The following is a 21,965-nucleotide window of genomic DNA, read 5'->3' as shown; positions in this document are numbered from 1 at the left end:
CCCTATTATTCAACAATGTACTAGGAGTTATAGCTAGAGCAATCAGGCAGGAAAAAGAAATAAAAGGCATCCAAATTGGAAAAGAAGAAGTAAAACTTTCATTATTTGCAGATGACATGATATTTTACTTGGAAAATACTAAGTAATCTACGACAAAGCTTCTTGAGCTAATAAATTCTGCGAAGTGGTGGGATACAAGATTAATGTGCAAAAATCAGTAATATTTCTATACACAAGCAATGACCTGAGGAGACAGTTAAGGAAAAAAAATCCATTCAATATATCAACTAAAAGAATCAAGTCTCTACAAATAAACTTAACCAGGGATATAAAGGAACTGTACACAGAAAACTAAATAACATTGCTAAAAGAAATCAAAGAAGATCTAAATAGGTGGAAAGACATTGTCTGCTCATGGGATAGGAAAGTTAAATGTAGTTAAGATATCAATTCTACCTGAACTGATTTACAAATTCAATGCAATACCAATTAAAATTCCCAACAACCTCTTTTCAAGACTTGGAAAAGCTAGTTATCAAGCTCATTTGGAAGGGAAGGAGAACTTGAATAACTAAAAATATCCTAAAAAAGAAAAAAAGAACAAAGTGGGAGGATTAACACTTCCTGATTTCAAACCTTATTGCAAAGTCATAGTGGTCAAAAAGCATGGTACTGGCACAAAGATAGAAGGATTGGTCATTGGAATTGAATCAAGAGTGCAGAGAAAGACCACCAAATCTATGGCCAATTGATCATTGACAAGGTCCTCAAATCCACTGAAGTGGGACAGAACAATCTTCAATAATTGGGCATGGGAGAACTGGAATTAAATGACCAATAGAATGACCTTACACCCGATACAAAAATTAACTCAAAGTGTATCAAAGACCAGTCCCATAAGACTCCTAGAAGAAAATAAAGGGAAAGATCTTCAAGACCTAGTAATCAGAGGTAGTGTCCTAAACTTTACACCCAAAGCACAAGCAACAAAAGAAAAAATAGATGAATGGACCCTCCTCAAAATCAAATGCTTCTGTGCCTCAAAAAACTTTGTCAAAAAGGTGAAAAGGCAGCCAAACAACAGAAGAAAATATTTGGAAAGCATGTATTGGATAGAGGTTTGATATCTTGTATACTAAACAAATCATGCAACTCAACAACAAAAGAACAAACAACTCAATTATAAAATATGTTAAAGATATGAATAGACATTTTTCTGAAGAATAAATACAGATGGCTATAAAGCACATGAAGAGATGCTCATTTCCATTAGCTGTGAGGGAAATGCAGATCAAGACTAGAATGAGATACCACCTCACACCTATAAGAATGGCTGCTATTGCCTCCAATCTTGGGGTTTGCTCGTATGAAACTTAACCCCACAAAGGATAGGCTAAGCCTACTTAAAATTAGGCCTAAGAGTCACCCCCAAGAGAACCTCTTCTGTTGCTCAGATGTGGCCTCTCTCTCTCGGCCAAAACAGCAAGCAAACTCACTGCCTTCTCCCTCTCTACATGGAACCTGACTCCCAGGGGTGTGGACCTTCCTGGCAATGTGGGACAGAAATCCTAGAATGAGCTAGAACTCAGCATCAAGGGATTGAGAAAATCTTCTCGACCAAAAGGGGGAAGAGCAAAATGAGACAAAATAAAGCGTCAGTGGCTGAGAGATTCCAAACAGAGTCGAGAGGTTATCCTGGAGGTTATTCTTACACATTAAATAGATATCACCTTGTTAGTCAAGATGTAACAGAGAGGCTGGAGGGAACTATGTGAAAATGTGGAGCTGTGCTCCGGTGGTCGTGTTTCTTGAAGATAATTGTATGATGATATGGCTGTCGCAGTGTGACTGTGTGGTTGTAAGAGCCTTGTGTCTGATGTTCCTTTTGTCTACCTTATAGGTGGATGGGCAAAACATATGGATTAAAAATAAATAAATCATAGGGGAAACAAATGTTAAAATAAATTTAGTAGATTGAAATGCTAGTGATCAGTGAAGGGGAGGGGTAAGGGGTATGGTATGTATGAATTTTTTTCGGTCTTCTTTTTATTGCTTTTTCTGAGTTGATGCAGATGTTCTAAGAAATAATCATGATGATGAATATACAACTATATGATGATAGTGTGAGTTATTGATTATATAACAAGAATGGAATGCTCATGTGATAAGAATGTGTTTGTATGTGGTTATGTATCATAAATAAAAAATAAATTTAAGAAAAAAGAAAGGGAGGGATGGGAATATGGTAGGTATGAATTATTTTCTGTTGTCTTTTTGTCTCTTTTTCTGAATTGATGCAAATGTTCTAGGAAATGATCATGATGATGAACATGCAACTATGTGATGATACTGTGAATTACTGATTATATATGTAGAACAGAATGATCATATGTTAAGAATGTTTGTGTTTCTTTGTTTTCATATTTTTTTTAATTTAAAAATTAATTAAAAATTTAAAAAACATTAAAAAGAAGAGTGGCTGCTATTAAAGAAACAGGAAACTATAACTGTTGGAGAGGATCGGAGAAATTGGAACACTTATGCACTGCTAGTGGGAATGTATAACGGTACAGCCACTATGGGAGATAGTTTGACAGTTCCTTAGAAATCTAAATATTGAGTTGCCCTATGATCTGGCAATACCACTACTTGGTATATACCCAGAATAGCTGAAAGCAGAGACACAGGGATTTTCACACCAAGTTCAGTATTATTCACAATTGCCAAAAGATGAAAACAATCCAAATGTCCATCAACAGATGAGTCCTAAACAAAATGTGGTATATACATATGACGGAATACTTTGCAGCAGTAAGACTAAATGAGGTCCTGAAGCATATGACAACATGGATGAGCCTTGAGGACATAATGCTGAGTGAAATAAGCCAAATGCAAAAGAATAAATACTGTACAATTTTGCTATTATGACCTTGGGCAAACTCAGAGGCTTATAACATAGAATATAGGTGATCTAGAGATACATGGAAGTTAGAGATGGGTGAATGGTTAGCTAATGAGGTTGAACTTAAATATAAGGGAATGAATAGAAGTGAAGGTAGTTCGCTAGTGGGCCTATAAGTAATATTGCCATATTGAAGGTGAACATGATTGAAAAGCATTGTGTAGACTCATGTATCCCACCAATTAACACTACAAATAAATGCTTGCATTAACTACTTCAAAGGTATGAATCATATAAAAAGAATAAATAATAGAGGGATATGGGGGGAAATATTACTGCAGGCTATGGTCTATATTTAACAGGAAGATATTAACAGTGCCACAGCAATACCAGAGGTAAATAATTGAGATGGAAGAACAAGCTTTAAGGGTAGGTTTGGATTTTCTGGTGAGACTGTGTTTATAAGTTACTTTTTCCTTAGGAGCAATGAAAATTGTTTAAGATTGAGAGTGTTGATGACTGTGTGGATAGTGTGAGACATGTGTTGTTGACTGTGCACATTGTACATGACGCCCAATGGAAGGAGGTGGCAGAAGGACACATTGACTGAGAAGCAGAATGGTGAACTGGGGTGCATACATATGATGGGATATTGTGCGGCTACAGAAAGAAACAATGTTGTGAGGCATGCAACCAGGTGAATGAACCTTGGGGACATTATGTGGTACAAAATGAGACTTGAAAAACAAAAGTACAAATATTGTATGGTCTCTTAAAAAATACTTAAGAAAACATAACAATCATAAATTTTTATGCACCAATCCAGAATGCTCCAAAATACATGAGACAAACACTGAAAAGAGAAATAGACACATCTACCATAATAGTTGGAGACTTCAATTCCCCACTCTCATCAATGGACAGAACATCTAGACAGAGGATCAATAGAGAAACAGAGAATTTGAATAATACAATAAATGAGCTAGACTTAACAGACATATATAGAACATTACACCCCACAATAGCAGGATACACCTTTTTCTCAAGTGCTTATGAATCATTCTCAAGGATAGACAATATGCTGGGGCACAAAACAAGTCTCAATAAATTTAAAAAGATTGGAATCATACAAAACACTTTCTCAGATCATAAAGGAATGAAGCTGGAAATCAATAATAGGCAGAGTGCCAGAAAACTCACAAATATACGGAGACTCAACAACACACTCTTAAACAACCACTGGGTCAAGGAAGAAATTACAAGAGAAATCAATAAATATCTCGAGGCAAATGAAAATGAAAACACAACATATCAAAATGTGTGGGATGCAGCAAAAGCAGTGCTATGAGGGAAATTCATTGCCCTAAAAATGCCTGTATCAAAATAGAAGAAAGAGCAAAATCGAGGAATTAATTGTCCACTTGGAAGAACTAAAGAAAGAACAGCAAATTAACCCCAAAGCAAGCAAAAGGAAAGAAATAATGAAGATTAGAGCAGAAATACATGAAATTGAGAACATGAAAACAATTGAGAAAAACAACAAAACCAGAAGTTGGTTCTATGAGAAAATAAATAAGATTGATGGACCCGTAGCAAGGTTGACAAAAGTAAGAAGAGAGATGATGCAAATAAATGAAATCAGAAATGGAAGAGAAGACATAACCGCAACCCCACAGAAATAAAGGAGGTAATGAGAGAGTACTATGAACAACTTTATGCTAATAAATTCAACAATGTAGATGAAATGGACAACTTCCTAGAAAGGCATGAACAACCAACATTGACTTGAGAGGAATAGATGACTTCAACAAACCAATCACAAGTAAAGAAATTGAATCAGTCATTAAGAAGCTACTCAAAACGAAAAGGCCAGGACCAGATGGCTTCACATGTGAATTCTATCAAACATTCAAGAATGAATTAGTACCAATCCTGCTCAAACTCTTCAAAAAAATTGAAGAGGAGGGAGAGCTACCTCACTCATTCTATGAAGCCAACATCACCCTCATACCAAAGCCAGACAAAGATATTACAAGAACAGAAAACAACAGACCAATCTCTCTTATAAATATCAATGCAAAAATCCTCAACAAAATTCTTGCAAATCGAATTCAGCAGCACATTAAAAAAATTATACACCATGACCAAGTAGAATTCATCTCAGGTATGCAAAGATGGTTCAACATAAAAAAATCAATTAATATAATGCACCATATCAACAAATCAAAGCAGAAAAATCACATGATCATCTCAATTGATGCAGAAAAGGCATTCGACAAAATTCAACATCCTTTCCTATTGAAAACACTTCAAAGACTAGGACTAGAAGGGAACTTCCTCAACATAATAAAGGGAATATATGAAAAACCCACAGCTAACATCATCCTCAACAGGGAAAAACTGAAAACTTTTCTCCTAAGATCAGGAACAAGACAAGGATATCCACTATCACCACTGTTATTCAACATTGTATTGGGAGTTCTAGCCAGAGCAATTAGACAAGAAAAAGAAACACAAGGCATCAAAATTGGAAACGAAGTAGTAAAGCTCTCACTATTTGAAGATGATATGATTCTACATGTTGAAAACCCTTAAAAATCCACAGCAAAACCACTAGAGCTAATAAATGAGTACAGCAAAGTGGCAGGTTACAAAATCAACACTCAAAAATCTGTAGTGTTTCTATACACTAGTAATGAACAATCTGAGGGGGAAATCAAGAAAAAAATTCCATTTACAATTGCAACCAAAAGAATAAAATATTTAGGAATAAATTTAACTAAAGATACAAAAGATCTATATAAAGGAAACTACAAGAAATTGTCAAAAGAAATCACAGAAGACCTAAATAAATGGAAGGGCAAACCGTGTTCATGGATTGAAAGACTAAACATAGTTAAGATGTCAGTTCTACCTAAATTGATTTACAGATTCAATGCAATACCAATTAAAATCCCAAAAACTTACTTTTCAGAAATGGAAAAACCAATAACCAAATTTATCTGGAGGGGCAGGGTGCCCCAAAAAGCTAAAAATATCCTGAGAAAGAAAAATGAAATTGGAGGTCTCATGCTACCTGACTTTAAGGTGTATTATAAAGCTACAGTGGTCAAAACAGCATGGTACTGGCATAAAGATAGATATACTGACCAATGTACTAGAATAGAGTGTTCAGATATAGGCCCTCTCATCTACGGACAATTGATCTTTGATAAGGCAGTCAAGCCAACTCACCTGGGACAGAACAGTCTCTTCAATAAATGGGGCCTAGAGAATTGGATATCCATATGCAAAAGAATGAAAGAGGATCCATATCTCACACTCTATACAAAAATTAACTCAAAATGTATTAAAAACCTAATCATTAGATCTAAGACCATAAAACTTTTAGAAGAAAATGTAGGAAAATATCTTATCAATCTTATAATAGAAGCCGGTTTCCTAGACCTTACACCCAAAGCACGAGCGTTAAAGAAAGAAAGAAAGAAATGGGAACTCCTCAAAATTAAATGCTTTTGTGTATCAAAGAACTTTGTCAAGAAAGTAAAAAGACAGCCTACACAACGGGAGACAATATTTGCAACTGATATATCAGATAAAGGTCTAGTATCCAGAATATATAGATTGTTCAACTCAACAACAAAAAGACAGACAACCCAATTACAAAATGGGCAAAAGACTTGAACAGACACTTCTCAGAAGAGGAAATACAGATGGCCAAAATGCACATGAAAAGATGCTCAACTTCCCTGGCTGTTAGGGAAATGCAAATCAAAATCACAATGAGATATCATCTCACACCCACCAGAATTGCCATTATCAATAAAACAGAAAATGATAAGTGCTGGAGAGAATGTGGAGAAAGAGGCACACTTATCCATTGTTGGTGGGAATGTCAAATGGTACAGCCACTGTGGAAGGCAGTGTTGCGGTTCCTTAGGAAGCTAAGAATAGAACTGTCATATGATCTGGCAATACCATTGCTAGGTATCCACTCAGAGGATGTGAGGGCAAGAACACAAATGGACATTTGCACACCAATGTTTATAGCAGCATTATTTACAATTGCCAAGAGATGGAAACAGCCAAAATATCCATCAACAGACGGGTGGCTAAACAAACTGTGGTATATACATACGATGGAATATTATGCAGCTGTAAGGCAGAATAAAGTTATGAAGTATGTAACAACATGGATGGACCTTGGGGACATTATGCCAAGTGAGATTAGCCAGAAACAAAAGGACAAATACTGTGTGGTCTCACTGATATGAACTGACATTAGCAAATGAACTTGGAGAATTTCAGTTGGTAACAGAAACCATCAGAAGATAGAAATAGGGTAGATATTGGGTAATTGGAGCTGAAGGGATACAGATTGTGCAACAGGACTGATTGTAAAAATTCATAAATGGAGAGCACAATACTACCTAACTGTAATACAATAATGTTAGAACACTGATGAAGCTGAATGTGAGAATGATAGAGGGAGGAGGCCTGGAGGCACAAATGAAATCAGAAGGAAAGATAGACAATAAAGACTGAGATGGTATAATCTAGGAATGCCTAGAGTGTATAATAATAGTGACTAAATGTGGAAATTTAAAAATGTTTCTGCATGAGGAAGAACAAAGTAATGTCAATAATGCAGGGTGTTGAAAATAGATGGTAATTAATATTTTAGAACTTTAACGTATGTGTAAGACAAGCAAAAAATGTTTATCTGGTACAAAATTTATATTTTGACTAGTGCATTTCCTAATATAACTTAAGCAGACAGCTTAATCAAACACCATAGTATTTGCAACCTTGCATAGGGAGTGAGATTTTGTAGGTTTGTCCAGAGTGATGCCCAGACGAATCCCAGAGTGATTTGAACAGTGAATAGGGAAGTATTTGTGAGTCCCCTGAGGTAACAGTGAGAAAGGGGAAAATTCAACTTCCCCAACTGGAGAATTCTTGATATTCTCACAGGCAGTGGGGACAGCCAAAACAATAGGCCGAGCCTCCAATCTTGGGGTTTGTTCATATGAAACTTAATCCCGCAAAGAATAGGCTAAGCCTACTTAAAATTAGGCCTAAGAATCATCCCCAATAGAAAACTCCTCTGTTGCTCAGATGTGGCCTCTCTCACTCTCAGCCAACACAGCAAGCAAACTCACTGCCCTCCCCTTCTTTATGTGGGACATGACTCCCAGGGGAGTGAACTTTCCTGGCAACATGGGACAGAAATCCTAGAATGAGCTGGAACTCAGCATCAAGAGATTGAAAAAATCTTCTCGACCAAAAGGGGAAAGAGCAAAATGAGACAAAATAAAGCGTCAGTGGCTGAGAGATTCCAAACAGAGTCGAGAGGTTATCCTGGAGGTTAGTCTTACACATTAAATAGATATCACCTGCTTAGTTAAGGTGTAATGGAGAGGCTGGAGGGAACTGCCTGAAAAAATGAAGCTGTGCTCTGGTGGCCATGTTTCTTGAAGATAATTGTATGATGATATGGCTGTCGCAGTGTGACTGTGTCATTGTGACAGCCTTGTGTCTGATGCTCCTTTTGTCTACTTTATCGATGGACAAGTAAAACATATGGATTAAAAATAAATAAATCATAGGGGGAACAAATGTTAAAATAAATTTAGTAGATTGAAATGCTAGTGATCAGTGAAGGGGAGGGGTAAGGGGTATGGTATGTATAAATTTTTTTCTGTTTTCTTTGTATTGCTTTTTCTGAATTAACACAGATGTTCTCAGAAATAATCATGATGATGAATATACAACTATGTGATGATAGTGTGAGTTATTGATTATATAACAATAACAGAATGATCATATGACAAGAATGTGTTTGTATGTGGTTATGTATCATAAATAAAAATAAATTAATTAAAAAATACTTAGAAGAAAATTGGAGCCTACATTGTAAGCCCTTATAGCAGTCACATTCAGTATGAAACTGTAAATTTATTTCTAGGTTTTGAGAGGCTGTGCTATATACGTATAACTTGGTATCTCCCTAGAACTTTAGCTACCTATGTGACACCTGAGACTCAGAGTTGGAGCTCTGCAACTCTGAAAGTCAGCATTGCTATGTACAACAACCATTAAAGAAACTGAAAAAGACATCAGACTTTAATTAGAAAGAATGAAGTGGATTGGGTCAAGACTAAGGTAAATAAGAATACAGGGGTAGGGATGACATTGCTGGTAGTTAGAACTTCACCTATTGTATGAAACCAAAGGAAGAGAGGTTTATTTTGTCCAAAACCTAAATTCTCTGTAGAACCTGTCTGGATAGCTCATTTAAACAACCCAAACACATGGAGCTCAGAATGAGAATGAGGGCTTGTAATTCTGTACAGCTCCATATAATACTTGGATACATCCCAGAATATGTTGGGCAGATAATTAAAAAGGATTGGCAAAGTCCCTTGAGGGATGGGAGAAAAAATATGGAACGATTAAAGTTTACCACCCGCAAAACCCATGATACTGTCTTAAATATTAGGGACCCCCAAGTCAATAGGCCAAGTCCTTGATCATGAGGTTTGTGCTTGTGAAGCTTATTTCTATAGTAGAGAGGCTATTCCTATCTATAGTTATGCCTAAGAGTTACTTCCAGGAAACCTCTTTCATTGCTCAGATGTGGCCTTTCTCTCTCTAAGCCCAACTCTACAAGGAAAATCATTACCTTCCCCTCTATGTAGGATGTGACATCCAAGGGTGGAAGTCTCCCTGGCAACATGGAACATGACTCCCAGGGAGGAATGTGGCCCTGGCACCATGGGATCAACAACACCTTCTTGATCAAAAGGGGGAAAAGAAAGGTAACAAAATAAGATATCGGTGGCTAAGAGGGTTCAAATAGAGTCAAGAGGCTATTCTGGAGGCCACTCTTAACACTAGTTACAGCTAGATATTGCTAATTACCGGGGTTTGCTAAACCCCAACTAAAACCATTCCTGTCAACCCTAAAGAGCACCTCGGGCTTTATCCAAGTGTCTACAAAAATTTCACACCTAAGTTTACTTTCCAGAAACCTACAACCTCCAGATGGGCTCCTAGCCCTGATAAATCCTGAAATTGAGAAAAGCCAGCATCTCCAAGAACACCAAATAGTTCCATCCCCCTGTCCCATATTATCGACACCCCTTTCCAGCTTGAAAAAAATCAGACAGGGCATAGCCCAAATACCCCTAAAGATTGGGAAGAAGGATCAAAGGAGAAGGAGGAATTATGACAGAGAAGATAGGATTTAACAAATGAGGATGACTGCCGAATCATTATATTGATATTTCTTTCAGTCTCGAGTGTCTTGGGGCAGCTAGAAGGAAAAACTTAAACTTGTGGAACTGCAACCCATAACAAACTCTGAAATCTGTTCTGTAACTACTTTTTTACAATGTATTTTGAAATTTATTGGTTTTTCGTATGTGTTATATTTCAAATAAAAAATCATTTAAAAAAAGTGATTGAAAGATAAAAGAAACTCAAAAGTATTCTAGGGCCAACAGAGAGTATGGAAGAAGGGCACACTGGGAGGGATTCAGACCTCCCTGAAGAAGCTCTTGTTCTGCCCACTGGATAGCAGAAAAGTCTGCGGCTGTGGCCAGGCTAGAGCCAATCTGAAGATCCTCCAGAGTGCATGCAGGGGGGCAGGCAATTAGCAACCGGTGGCGCAGGCGAGCTGAGGAGCCCAGGAGCCATTGGGGATTGGAGCCATTTGGGGCATGCAGCCTGCACAGGGCCATGCCGCAGGAACAGCAACTCATTTAAGGAAGCCCAAGCCAAGGTTGGTTGCACACAGACTGGGTGAAAACTTGCCGAGGGTGCCTAGATTTCTACAAGAGGCAGGCAAAGGAGAGCAAGTGGTCTGCAACCAGTGGCAAGGGGGTAGAGTGGGGTCTGAGCACCAGCAGTTGTGCTAGAGGTTCTGGTTTCCATGTCCACTGGGTTGTGAAAGGTATTACCAGTTCCAGGCTGCCAATGTGCTTCATTATGGCTGGTGTTTGGGGCAGATTCCACTGAATGTGCTAACACCCACACCTCCTTGTACTGGTCTGAACAGACAAGGGGCACAGTCCTTCCAGCACCCTCTACTGAGAAAACTTAATTAACACCATGCTCACTTTAAAGTAGAATTATATAAAAGAATTCCTTTATCACAGAACATACACTGATGTTTGCATCAGAGCTGAGAAGCAATAAACTGATAACAGATACACCTCCCAAATACACACCCCTGTCTCAGAGTTTTCTTTGGAAAGGATTCAAACCAAGGTAATGCCTTTAAAACCCTGATTTCTTTCCTGGCCCTGTGTGGCCTTGATGAAGAACCTTAACAGCTGTGTTCCCACTTCCTCATCTGTAAAATGGAGGTAACAGCAAACAATTCCCACCTCAAGGGGTGTTGATAGAATGGAATAAAAATGCAGCCCATTTGCAGAAATTTCTGAGCCCACTTGCTCAGAAAAATGACATCTTTCCTCCTTTGCCAACCAAATCACAACCCCAAACCTCCTCCTTTCTTTCTTTTTCTAAAAGTAAAAGCCGAAGTGATGGGGTTCTTTGAGTTACTCAGCCCAAATCATTTTTTCCTTGAGTGTGGCCAAAAGAGGGAAGAGCCAGTTTGCCCAGGAAAGGGCTGTTTTCAGCATTAGAAACAAATGATAGAAATAAAAAGATGCTTCTCTGTAGAAAAATGCTCAAATGGAATTCTCAGGGAATATGATAAGGCGTTTTCTGATTTACTCGTTTACTTAAGTAAATGAGTATAAAAGGGAAATAAACAATGTAAATAAACAGTATCGAGAGCTCCAATGTGTGCCAGGAATTTATAGTCACAATCCTAATTAATCTCACTGCAATTCTTACAGGGAAAGGCATATTTTTGGACTCAATATCGCAAATAATGAAATAGAGGCTCAGAAAGATTAAGCAATTTGTCTAACATCCAGGGCAAGAATTTGAACCCAAATCTATCTGACTCTAAGCCCCAACTACAAACGGTGTGGTAGACAGAATTCTGATTTAAACTAAGGAGCCAGGAGACTGTGGTTCTGGCCCATACTTTCCTCTAACTCCCTACGTGATCCAGGGAAAAATTATTCCCTTCCCAAGGATACTCCTGCATTTGTAAAATGAGGGAGTTGAGTTAGTACCTTCCCCAGGGTGTTTTGGAAATTTGGGGGGGGGGTGGTTGGCACTATGATGAGATGGTATCACTGGCATTTCATAGTTGAGGATCAAGGAGAATAGATACCCCAATAATCAGATGCTTGGTCTGGGCAATGAAGAGGTCCCTTCATGTCCCATATATCTCACAACACATTCATGTACTTGATCAAGTTGTCGGAACCGAGATCCCCAACTCCATTTTACATATAAAAACACAACATTCTTAAACAGTTTTAATATACAGTATGTTTTCCACAGAAGCTACCAAGTGGTCAATTGAGGGAAGATTGTGCTCGATTTTATTGGAAGGTTTACCAAGAATTGGTTGTCATCTGGAATATCAAACCACTGACAACAATGCAAATCATGATATATATATAAACTAGCAGAACATTGCAACTTTCTCATTCTGCGTTTGTTGCTGATTGTGTGTAGAGTTGCAAGTTTCTGTGTATTTCATTGTGTCTTCTAATGTTGTAGTCCCCAGGCATCTTTATATTGCAATAGTCATTACTTTACTATGGACTGCTTTCCTTTTATTTTTCTTTTGCAGCATGGTTAGGACACCATACTGTTTTAATGTCCAACTATTTACTTTGTTGGTGAGGGATGGAGTCCCACTTGAGAGTTATGGGAAGGCCCAACACTGGTCAGATGAGATAGACAGCAGTTTATTAGTCACATCCATTCACAGCCTGGGGGAGGATGATACTGCCCACCCTGCAAGGTCACATGGGGGCTGCCCTCGGGAACAAAGTGGAAAACCAGGGACTATAGGAGGTAGGTTTGGCCATAACAGGGAGGTGGGGTGCCCTTGGTTCACGAAGAAGGATGTGATTTGGTTGCTTGAATAATTCTATGGACTCCAATAGAACTGGGGTCTGCCACTCAGGGATAAGCAGGAACTATGCCTGTTCTACCTGATACAGAGAGTTATTCAGCAAGGGGATGATAACCACAGGAGAGGAATGGGGAGGGGAACTTGTGGTCAGTCCATTTGAGGCCCTACCAGTTCTATCAGATGTCAAGACAGCACGTAACACTTGGCCTTAATTTTAGGCTTATGCCACACATATTGATTAAATGGAAAATATGTGTATAGGCAGGTTGCAATATCTGTGAACTTCATTTCAAGATACTTCAGGGAACATTAAAAGTATTTGGTATTTGGGCAGTGGAATGGTGGCTCAGTGGCAGAATTCGCATCGGCCATGCCAGAGACCCAAGTTCAATTCCCAGAGCCTGCCTGTGCCAAGAAAAAAGTATTTGGTGTAAAAGGGGGATCTGAGCTCAGGGAGAGAGACTCTGATCTCACTGTTCACTGAGATGTGACATCCCCAATACAAAGCCAAGAACCAAGCCTGCATGATCTGGAGATACACTCAATGACTCAAGAATCACTTTGCCTTTTCTGTAGCACTTAGTTTAAGGATTTATAGAACGCATAGAAAGGAAAAAAGAACTAATATTTATTTAGCACTGAAAAGCAACACACTCAGGCTGGGTTTTATTTAAAAATATGGTTATCTGTTTAAATCCTTACAAAATTCCCATGAGAGAAGCATAGTTCCTGTTAAACAATCAAAGAAAGTGAGACCCAAATGTATTTAAGTAAGGAGCACTAGGCATATTTAAATAAGGAACTCCAGTCCATAGACTGAAGGTGGCTATTCTAGGTTGAAACCCAGGCCTATCTGCCTCTATGCCCAAGAACTGATATCGTTCATCAAACATGAACACCCGGTGCTTGTCTCACATTATAGCATAGGCAGGCAACACTCAGTGTCTTCCCTTAACAATTATGGACTAATCCTCCAGAATCCAAAACAAGGAAAATAGACCTCCATTATCCCACTAGGAGTGAGTTAAGAACAGAAAAATAGGAAATTACTTCACACCTAGAAGTAAATAAAAATAAGTTGATGTCTGATGTTAAAAAGGAGCAAGACAGAGTCAACAGTCTGTAAGACTAACAGTTCACTGGGTGCTAATTCTGATTTGCTTTTTCAAACACGAGCGCATCAGGTATTCTGGCAACGGAGCAGAGCAGGCCTTCTCTATTCTCAGGCAGAGAGCAGATATGCACTCTCTGCAGAGCCTTGTTTTTCTTGCTTTCATTTTGGTTTGCTTTCCTGCCAGTTTCATGTACCTAATCAGAGACTAGAGGTGGGAAAACAGAGCTGCCCCCTGACAAAACAGAGCTCTCCGCTGGGGAGGGCTGAGAGTACGCAGTGAGAGCAGACCCCATGCGTGTCAGGGCAGCTGTTTTGAATCTGAAAATACACGCTGTAACGTCCTCTTTCCTGGGGAGAACATGACCACAGCAGAAAAGACGAAGAGGAGGAATGCTAGAACGTTGGATCCTGGAGGTCATTTTACCCATTTCCCAAATATTAATCATGTTTGCTGTGTTCCTGTACCATCTGTACATTTATTTATTTATTATTTTCCTTTTTAAATAAGCCCATTTATTTTATTTAACTAAATTTTGCCTCATGCTAAGCAATATCAATGAAACCATAAGTTTGATGTGCTAGTTCTGTTTTTTCCTAATACATGTTAAAATATGTATGGTGGCTGTAAGGAAGAGTGAGGCTTCCTTTCTCCTTTCTGGCCTCGTTTTGGGTGCGGAGAGTCGTGATGTCAGAGAAAAAACAGCCGGTAGATTTGGGACTCCTGGAGGAGGACGACGAGTTCAAGGAGTTCCCTGCTGAAGACTGGGCTGGTTTAGATGAAGATGAAGATGCCCATGTCTGGGAGGATAACTGGGATGATGACAATGTAGAGGATAACTTCTCCAATCAGTTACGAGCTGAATTAGAGAAACATGGTTATAAAATGGAGACTTCATAGCATCCAGAAGTGTTAAACAACTTAAATTTGAACTGTTTACTAAAATCTAGGACAGAAAACCCAGGATGGAACACTTGAAAAAAATAAAAATGTTTATTTCATTTTCAGATTGAGTTTATTTTTGGTTTTGTAACAAAAAATAAATGTTTTGATCTAATCTTGGTTTGTCTCAAAAATATCTTTTGCCTCTAATCATTAATTTTCTCATAATATGATTTTTCAGAATCTTATTATATAAAATAGTAAAATTTCATAGTATGAAACTTTTGTTTTAATGTTAACTGAAGCTCGGAGAGATGAAATGATCTGAGGCTAGAATTAATCTGCTTTCCAATTCAGTACTTTTCGTAAACTATAAGGCATTTCTTTTATAGCATGTTAAAGCTTAACTATGTCTATATTTTGATAACTTAAGCAACATTTACTGATATTTCAAAGGTGACCCTTCAAAACCTGTGTTTTAAAATATAAATAATTTTAAATTGCTGCAATTTACTTACTTCCTGTGCCATTAATAATATTTATAGTTGATAAAATATTATTAGTACTTAAACTCTAGATTATTTTCACCACAGTTGTAAGAGCAGTGATCTTCATTAAATAGTGGAAGTGGGCTTGAGATACTTTATCAATGTGCACATTTTTCAGGTACCTCATAGCAGATTCCTTTAGCACAATTTTTTGTAAAGTGATTTCTGTTGCCACATCTACTTTTGTGAGTAGAAGATTTAGTTTAGTGTGCTAGGATGGAGCTTACATAGTTTTCATTAGGAATATTTTTCCACCTTGAATGTTACTTATTGAATAGACTCATCAGTACTTTTGAGTAATATAAAATGCAAAATTTACTAAAAATGTAATATAGACATCAAAATGAGAGTCGGGGATCTGAAATGTAATTTGTTATGTCTTGAAATGATTGTGAACATGAACAAGTTTTATCTTTCAAAGACAAACTTTAACTCCTGGATTAAATGGAATAAGAGACATGAGAGAACTTTTTGGAAAGTATGAGTATCCTACATACAAGTGAATTTTTGCAATCGGACACTGACACACAGGCAACCATGTTAACGTAACATGTTAAGAAATATTTTAATGTGTATTTTCTCAGTATTTTGGTCAGTGTTAAGGGGTCATTGTTAGACCTCATCTTGACAGTATCAGATCAATGCCCAGAGTGATGGCCACTCTTGTGACTTTAATTAAAATTAGTGAGATACAATTTGAAAACCCCTTAGGAATTGGGCAAAGCTTTTAATAGTTTATTTCTATGTATCCAGTGTTTTTGCCTTAGCTAAGTATCAAAATTAGTTTAGGTGATTTTCTTTTGTTAAGGGTTGGGTACTTGAGATTGGGTATTTGGCCTCAGGATGATGAAGCACATCAGAGGTAAGAAGTGAAACTGGTCAGGCAGCTGAAAAAAATTATCCTTATAGGGTTTTGCAGTTTATAGATTTCTTTCACTTTTCATCCTCATAACAACCCTGAGAGGCAGTCAGGTTCTACCTGTTGTAAACATTTTAGCAAATAGAAAACTGAGTCTCATAGAAAATAAGATAGCAGGTGATAGAGCCCAAGATTGCATAGCTATAGGATGGCAAATACAGATTTCCTGATCTTAGGTTTCTTGCAGCATATTTTGGCAAAACCATGAGTTTTGATGTTAGAGCAAGATTTGATTTGTTGTAAGACCACTTATTATCTGTGTATTACCTTAGGCAAGTTTCAAACCAATTTGATGTCATGTTAAATGGAAAGAATACCTACTGCACTCAGTTGAACTGAAGATTAAATAAAATAACATGAAACTTAAAAAAAAAATGTATGGTAACTTTTAAAATTTAAATTGCTCATCTGTGTATCCCATAAAATCAGCTTGTATACCTCCAGCCACAACGCTTTGAGAAATACTGACAAAGTCCTTCGAATTCTAGTCTATTTTCCTTCTTTAGCAGAAGTTTAGTGGTAGTAGGGGGTTTTAAGGACCCCAATCTGTCCAATAGGTAAAAGTAGAGTGCTCTTGCAAATAATGCTGCTATAAACAACAGTATGCAAATATCTGTTCAAGTCCCTGCTTTCAATTCTTTGGGGTATGTACTTTTTCCTAATACATGGATTAGGAAATTAGGGATTGCTGAGTCATATGGAAGATGGAAGCAACCCAACTGTCCATCAACCAAAGAAAGGATTAAATAAAATGTGGTTATACCTACAATGGAATATTATTCAACCATAAAAAGGAAAGAAGTTCTGATGCATGCAACAACATGGATGTCATGTGGAAGACATTGTATTGAGTGAAATAAGCCAGACAAAGAAGGCCAAATAATGTATGATCTCATTTATATGAAATAATTTGAATAAGCAAGCTCATAGAGTCAGAATCTGGAATATAGTTTACCAGGGAACAGAATCGGGATAGGGAAATGGGAGGTTAAGGCTTAAAATGTGCAGGATTCCTACTTGGAACAATGGAAATGTTTTGGTAATGCATAGTGGTGATGGTAGCACAATATTGTGAATGTAATCAACAGTACTGAGATGTACATCTGAATGTGGTTAAAAGGGGAAATATTAGGTTGTATTTAGAGTGACAGAATGAAAATTAAAAAAAAAAATTATGGAACTGCCACTACAAGTGACCCCTAAGTTAAAGTGGGCTATAGCTAACAGTACAGTTACAGAAATACTTTCATCAATTGTAATATGTTTCACAGCAGTGCAAGGTATTAATAATAGGGTGGTATATGGGAATCCTGTATTTTATTCATGGTTGTTCTACAAACCCACAACTTCTCTTATAAAGGGGGAAAAAAGCAGACTGCATTGATGAGAGCTGAGCAGGGTCGCAAAAAAATTCAGCATCCTCATTTGTTCTAGAGCAGGGTTCAGCAACTTTTTCCTATAAACTTTTCCTGACAGTACAAATTTTAGGCTGTACAGGTCACAAGTTCTTCATTTCAACTACCTAATTCTGTATTGTAACATGAAAGCACCATAGCCAATACATAGACAAATAAGTGTGGTTATATGCCAATAAAACTTCATTCATAAAAATAGGAAGCAATTGAGTCTTAAATTATTTCGAAATAAAAAGTTAAAAACAAAGACTGGCAGCAGGTCTGATTTGACCTGCTATCTATAATTTGTAGACCCTTGCTCTAGAGAAAACCTGTCAGCCTGGAAACTTCCTTTTCCCTTCCTGCCTCATCCAGGCAACCACAGAGCCCAGACAGTACCATCTCCTGAGTATTTTTCATGGCTACCCACAAGAGAAACAAGCCAGCCCCCTAGGTAACCAAGCCTACAACATCCATGGCCAGCAACTCAGAGGAAACCCCAAGACTGAGCTTCCCTATAGGAATGTGCACACATTTTTCAAAATGTCAGTGGTTACTAAAACCCCAGAGTGAAATATTTTAGCCTTTCAATTAAGACAGCCAATATAAATCTAGGGGTGTTAATTACAAGGCTCCTATGTCTGTGTTTCTAACTAAAAGAGAGAAAACCCAAGGAACCACATGAGAATCAAATTCAGTAAGTACTTTCCTAACAGGCCAGGCACATATCCAAACTTCCAATATTTAGAGCTCTGTGTTGATACTGTGGAGGAATATGGCATAGGCCAGAGACCTTCCATCTTCTCCAATTTTCTCCCCGCTCCCTAAAACAGATCTTTTTGCCTATCCAGAGGAAAACCAAGGCTCAAAAGCCACATGGCCATTACCAGAGCTGGAGAGAGAGCAAGTGGCACTGGCCCCACAGCCCTGCATTTCAGTGCAGAGGCCTCATCATCCTCGTTACTGTGATTTATCTTATTGGCAATATGGTGGGCACCTGAAATCCACAGGATCTTGTGCAGGGCCACCACATTGATACAGCAGGGTACAGAAAAAGGAGTCGAGATAATGTGGCCATAGGACACTCACTGTCCAAAAGGCAACTCTGATTAGTTGCTGATTAGGGTAACTAATGAATAGCAGCAATAAGAAAGGATTAAAAATTTATCTTTTCACATCTTATTTATTATTCTTAATAACCTTGTGAGGTTAACCTTTCTATCAACCCCATTTTACATGCAATGGGTTGCCCAGTAGAAAGCAAATCTTAAAATCTTAAAAGAAAAAAAAAACTCTTATTGAAACTGGAGGTGCAAGGGTATTTCAGTGGTGGAATTCTCATCTGCCATGCAGGAGACCCAGGTTCAATTTCTGGCTCATGCACTTGCCAAAAACAAATAAAAATTCAACAAATGGTGCTGCAATAATGGCATACTCATATGGAAAAATAATGAAATGTGAGCCTGCCACACAGCATAAAGAAACATAAAACAAAAACACACACACAAAAAAATTTTTGTTGAAACTAAGAAAATTGCCAATTTGGGTATTTTATATGATTTTTATGTTAATGGTGAAAATTGGAACTTACCTTTGGGGCCAGTTGTCCCTTTGTTCTGGAAATAACGATTTGAGTAGTCCCTCTGAGTTACACATAGGCAAAGAGGGCCCTACCATTGCTTTTGGAAAACAGATCTTCTAGAGCAAATGGGGCTTGGAAAGACCCTGGGTTTAGAAGAGTCTAGTAGGCAAACTGAGGCTGGATTTCCTATCTTTTTACATCTTTTTACATCTGTGATTCTACACAGAGGCCGATGAACAAAATTTTAACTTAAAGAGAGAAAAGAGTTTAGTATTGATCTATTCTTAGATTTATTGTAACACAACTGATGGACAAGTGTGGCCTTATCTGAGGCCAGATGGTGGGAAGAGAGAGAAGAATCTCCAGGAAGAAATTCACCAACAGGGAAAAGGAACATGGACAGGTGACGCAGGCCTAAGTTACTGGTATGGAGTGCTGGTTCTGAACACAGGAGGATGATGCTCTAATCCCTTGTGACACTGCCGTCTTGATGCTGGGTTGTGTCTCGGAAAACGTGGCTACCCAGCCTGAAGTGGGAGAGCTGACCTCTGATGGCCTGCGGTCCTACGAAATCTGAATTTTGGAGAAGAGTATGCCTAACCAAGGGTCACCAAAGAGAAGGACCATTGTCCACTGCTCTCTGAGGAACTACTGCAGGGGTTGGCACTTCTCCAGTCCACCAGGAGTGCCCAGGTCCAAAAACTAGACAAGACAAGCATCATAAGAATTGTTCTTCTCACCTGCAAAGCAACAATGAGGGTTCTTGAACATTCTACGAAAAATGCCCAGAGTAGTGTGGGCCATGATGGCTCAGTGGCAGAGTTCTTGCCTGCAATACCGGAGACCTGGGTTCGATTCCCAGTGCCTGCCCATGTTAAAAGAAAAAAAATGCCCAGAGTAAAAAGGATGGAGGGTGACTGCACTGCCTGAGGCACTGCACTAATCTAAACAGATAGAAGACTGGAGTTGCAAAGTGGCCCTTAGCAAAGGAGACTCATTTTGCATTTAAATGAGCTGTTGAGGTCCAAGGACTTCCAGGTTATGAGCATGTGGACCAACTGAGGCTCAATGAGGCTTAAACAAGAGGAATTCAGTGGCTCTTAAGCCTCCCTGCACACAGACTCACCCGGGAGCTTCTAAAACAGACTGATACTTTCGCTGAAATGCAGTCCAATGAATTAGAGTCTTTTGGAGTAGAGCCCAGGAATCGAATATTTTTTAAAAGCTCCCAGATGAATCTAATGTATAGCTATGCTGTAAACTATGGAATTAGCCCAAGAAGGATTATAAAGATAGATCTATAGATCAATGCTCTCATTTTATGGATTGAGATACTAAAGGTTATTCGTTCAAATGACATGCTCAAGGCCACTCAGCTGGAAAGTGGCAGAACAATATGTCAACTTCAGGTCTCACTGATTGCTGAACTCATACTGCTTTTACTATCTCATGCTGCCTCAAAGGTCCTGGAGGATGAGGAAAAGGAACCAAGACAGACAAAAAAGAACAGAAAGACACCCCCCCCCCCATCCACCCAAATACTTCAGCTTCCTGCCTATTAAAAACATGCCTGCAGTGAGTAAAAGGGGATCTTGCCACAGACACAAAACATTCTCCTGCATCTCAGCGAAAAGGCATTTTCTTGAAATCTATACATTTCAAGAAGGTTTCTAGCCTCAGTTCTCCCTAACTGAAAAGGGGGTCAAGCTCCATGCACTTGGGACATCACGGAGAGACAGGCACCAGGTGAAAGGAAGTGCGTGGGAGGTGGGGGGTAGAATGAGCTGAGCGTTACACCTGTACCCGCCCAGATGAAGCCCTGAAGGGGAGAGAGAGAGAGAGAGAGAGAGAACCACCTTGTGGGGGAAATGGTTCAAGCCAAACAGGTCCACAGGCGTTGAACATCACCTAAGAGGCCTCCATAAATCAGCACTTTTACAAGCGTCTCAAGGACAGAAACTCTCATAGCATCTGTGTTCACTTATTAAATAATAATAATATAATTAGAGCTAACATTCATTGAGAGCTTACAATGCACAGAGTCCTAGCAAAGCCTTTCATGGTAATCAGTGTGTCATTTAACCCCACACCACCACACACACATCAACACACAGACTCTGAGGCTGGTAATAGTCTCTGCATTGTACTGAGGAGGAAACTGAGTCCTAGGGATGGGGATATTGACCAGCTCAAGGTACAGAGCTACTAAATGATGGGGCTAGGATCCAATCCTGGGGGAGGAAATATGATAGTTAATTTTAGTTGTTACTAGGAATGTGGGGTCTGTTTGACTAGAGGACTTTTAGCAGAATTGATGATAGAAAAAATGCAGGCAGGAAACTGAATGTCAGCCAAAACCCTGCCTGGAAGTATTCCCTCTGTCTCGTTCTGTCACCAGGAAGAAGGGAAAACCTGAGGGGCACTTGCAGTGATGTGCTAAGAGTTTAAAAACTGGGTCTCTGAGGGAAAGAAAGCCTAGTAGCATTTGCCAATTTCTGTGGTGTACTCATACTATGGCCAATTTCAAGCTACCAACTTGGCATCAACTACTTCAGAAATTTTCTTAAGATTTAACTCAGCTCTCATCTGCTTCAAACCTGCTCCAGCACACCCC

General features: G+C 38.6%; 1 pseudogene; it reads left to right on the top strand.

The window, feature by feature from the left end:
* The first annotated feature begins 14,655 nt into the window (after positions 1 to 14,655).
* LOC143663478 (26S proteasome complex subunit SEM1 pseudogene) lies at positions 14,656 to 14,992 on the top strand (annotated as a pseudogene).
* Positions 14,993 to 21,965: the final 6,973 nt, after the last annotated feature.

This window comes from Tamandua tetradactyla, chromosome 19, assembly GCF_023851605.1.
Source record: "Tamandua tetradactyla isolate mTamTet1 chromosome 19, mTamTet1.pri, whole genome shotgun sequence".
Lineage (NCBI taxonomy): Eukaryota > Metazoa > Chordata > Mammalia > Pilosa > Myrmecophagidae > Tamandua > Tamandua tetradactyla.
The sequence above is the reverse complement of the archived record's forward strand: the minus strand, read 5'-3'. Positions and strand labels throughout refer to the sequence as shown.